Source organism: Barbus barbus, assembly GCF_936440315.1.
Source record: "Barbus barbus genome assembly, chromosome: 15".
In the NCBI taxonomy this organism is placed as follows: Eukaryota; Metazoa; Chordata; class Actinopteri; order Cypriniformes; family Cyprinidae; genus Barbus; species Barbus barbus.
Genome location: NC_136743.1, coordinates 592,264 through 595,942, shown reverse-complemented (window position 1 = coordinate 595,942; position 3,679 = coordinate 592,264).

The window sequence follows — 3,679 nt, the reverse complement described above, 5'->3', positions numbered from 1 at the left end:
AGCTCGTGGTCTTTATTTGCAAGCGTTTCATTGGAAAAAATGGCTTTTACTGCAGAGTCCAATTTATGGACATTTTTTTTTTTATTACCGTTTCTTCCACAGAAAAAAATAATTGTAAAATTTTATCTCACAATTTGGACTTTGTTTCTCACAGAGTTGCAAAGAAAGTCAGAATTGTGAGATGTAAACTCGGAATTTGCCGTTTTTTTCTTGAAGTTTTTTCGCAGCAAAAATTAAAGGTAGTTGCAACTTTTTATCTCGTTATTCTGACTTTTTTTCTCGTGATTGTTTATATTTCGCAGTTCTGACTTTTCTCATAATTCTGAGTTTATATGTTGGAATTCAGATTTTATATTTCACAATTCTGACTTTTTTCCCTCACGATTCTATATTGGAGTCTCAAAACTTCAAGAAAAAAATCTGAATTGAAAGAGAGAAAAAAAAGTTGCAAATATTATATTGTGTTTTAATAATTATGAAAAGATGCAATGCATTACAGTGTACATTATGAATACCTTTATGTTGTATTATACACAAAGGCCTCAAGTAAAATGTTACCCAAGCTTCTGTCATCATTTACTCACCGTCATGTGGTTTCAAATACACTTTTCATCTGCAACACGAAGGAGGTTTTTGTGATTTTGGGAGTTTTCTGGTGTCTGGAGAAGAGCAGCGTGAACGTTCTGATAAACATCTCCATTTGTGTTCTACATGAAGCAGCATGAGAGTGAGTAGCTGATGCAGAAGTGTCCTGTTTCTCTGAAAAGTTGCTGCATTAGTTACTTTTTATGGAAAGTAATGCATTGCGTTACTTTTGCGTTACTTTTTGTCACCTGAGCTGGGCTTGTGTATTTGTCTTTTAATAACAAAAAAAACCAAAGTTATATTTGTGGCAACTTTAAAGGCCTTTTTAAAGCAAAAGTGAGCTGAATAATGAATAATGGTCAGTCTGAAGGAAGAGCCTCTGAACACCAGACAGAGCCGTCGGTCTATTAATACATGGCCGTGTCTGAAGCCCTTGTGTAAATGCCGCTAAACTCGCATCTCTTCCATTATGTGGAATCGTTTATTAATATATTGAACTGTTATACTCGGTTCTCTGGTGGCATTTTGCTGTTGCCAGAGTTTGATCCGAGCAGTAAACCGCTGGACGCTGTGGTCCGTGTCAAAAAAGTATTGCTTTGTTTCTGACTAAATTGATTTGTTTAACATTTGTTGAAAGCAAATATGAGGCCCAGTTTTCACGAGTTTTCAAACAATATCTGTGAAGCTATTTTATTGGTTCTGAAATCTGAGAATCAAACCACTTTTCTTTTGGTTTCCTCTAAATTCTGAGTTAACAATAGTTTGTCACAGAATATAAAATAGAAAAGGTAATTATGACATTTTATATCACAATTACAATTTTCTTCCTCAGAATTGCCAGCTTAGATCTCACAATTCTGACTTTATATCTCAGAAATATTGCCTTTTTTTTGTTTACATCTTGAACTTGCTTTATTAAGTGGAATCGTTTATTTAAGTTATTATTAATATATTGAACTATTAAACAATATCTGTGAAACTGCTTTATTGGTTAGGAAATCTGAGAATGAAACCATGTTTTTTGATCCAACAAATCTTAAGATGTTTGTTTGAGCTTCGTCTGATTCTGAGCTGAATAATGAATCCGAAGCCTGTCCGAAGCTGTGATGAAGAGATGCTCCGTGGTCTTCTGCTGACGTTCTTCAGCGCTGTCTGGCTTTGGGTGAGTGTTTGTTTTCGTCTCAGAATGACTCTCATGTGAACCGCAGGTCAGATACGACTCGGATCAGCCCAAGATCAAGATCATCAACATCAAGAGTCTCGAGAACAGAGCTCCAAACAAAATCACCTTCTGCTTCAGAACTGAAATTATCAAGTATTTCCTGACTATTCAGCACATTTACCCCCAAATTATCATTACTGTAATGCATAGATGAATATAGACACCTTACTTTGGGCTTTTGTGATTAGCATTATTAAAATCATCAGAATAGTCAGTTTTAAGGCATGCTGTGTAAATACTGTACGAAGTATTTGAGCAAAATGTCAGTTTAACATTTTATGCTTAATTGTCATTAATAATAGAAATGGTTCTTAAAATTGTCTTTATTTTGTGTTGTTGGTGAAATCAAACACTATTTCTGAGAGACTGACTCAGCAGGAAGTGAGGTCATGGGTTTGTTGATGGACGATTGGACGCTCTTCAGTATTTTTGGAGCTGCAGGAAACTCCTCTTCTGCTGCGGTTTCAAACCAATTATTTAGAGAAAAAATCTAGGAATACAGAGGGAGGAAAAGGCCAGAATCAGCAGAATGGTGCTGCTTCGTCTCTGGCGTGTGACCTATGACCCCTTACACACCTGTTTCCATGGCAACAAGCCCAGTTCAGTTCCACAGAAAGTGTTCTGTAATATTTAATTATGTGTGATATCTATCTGACAGCTTTATGTCCGTCAGAGCTCATGTTGCTCAAAGTGTTCAGGAACGGCATTGAGTCAATAGAACGGTTCTTCTTCTAGCTCCCTAGACTGTATATTAATAACTTATTTTAAACTACCCAACATGCTTCTATCAGTTCGTTTTTGGAGGTTAAAGTAATGGTTCACCCTGAGCCTTTTCAAGACATCATTTTGTTTCAAAACAATTCCAGATTTTTCCCAATATTTTGAGTCATTGTTGTGTAAAAGCATTCAATTTCATTTAAACATGCATGTATATGTCTCATATTAGCTGACAATTTAAATCAGTTTCCCAATAAATGTGATTTTTTTTTTTTTTTTTTTTTTTTTTGCATAAAACCAACAAAAGTACCTTTATTGCAAAGGAATTATAATTTAAAAAGACACTTTAGAGTGATCTAGATGTACATATGCAATCACCTACCAATGCTAAACATGATCTGGACGGAATAAATTACACAAGACACATTTATAACCCTGTATGATATTGATTGCTGATCATCTTAACATCGATGTTTTAATAACAAGGATTATGATGATGTTCTGGACTAGAGATTTTATAACAGAGCCTCATCAAGGTTAAATTGCTTCTGTATATTGAGATGAAGAACAGTGCATTGTGGCATATATTGGATCTCTATCTCTGAAAGTGTTCAAGATCTGTTTAATTAGAAATGTTCAGTGCTGATTTTAATTGAGTCTTGGCTGAAATGTGACTCGAAGCACCAAACGGCTGCAGTTTGTTTCACAGTGAAAGTCAGTTTGACTGCAGATATCCGTGTTTCTATGTTTAGTCGTTTGATGAGATGAAGTTATATGAGGGTTTCTAGCGTTTCATCTTGGATGGATGTGTTCACACTGCTTAAACTCTTACTCTGGTGAAGTGTTTATTTCTGTCACCAAACAGATTTACTGAAATAATGACTGTTTGCCGATGGTCAGCCTACCAGGGCTTATACTTGACACTGAGTTAGTTACAACACACCTCACTCTTTACATGTATTTATTGCTAATGTTCCATTAGACGTCATGCTTGCATTCGTCCTGTTTCTTATTCTACATAAGTAGAGTTATTGTCATTTCTCTAAACGTGATGTTTGCAGTTCTTCTTCCACAGGAACGGTGCTGGTGCTCGGCTGCGTGATCTACAGAACTCACTCAATTCTCACTGATTGACGAGCATGCCAACAAACAATC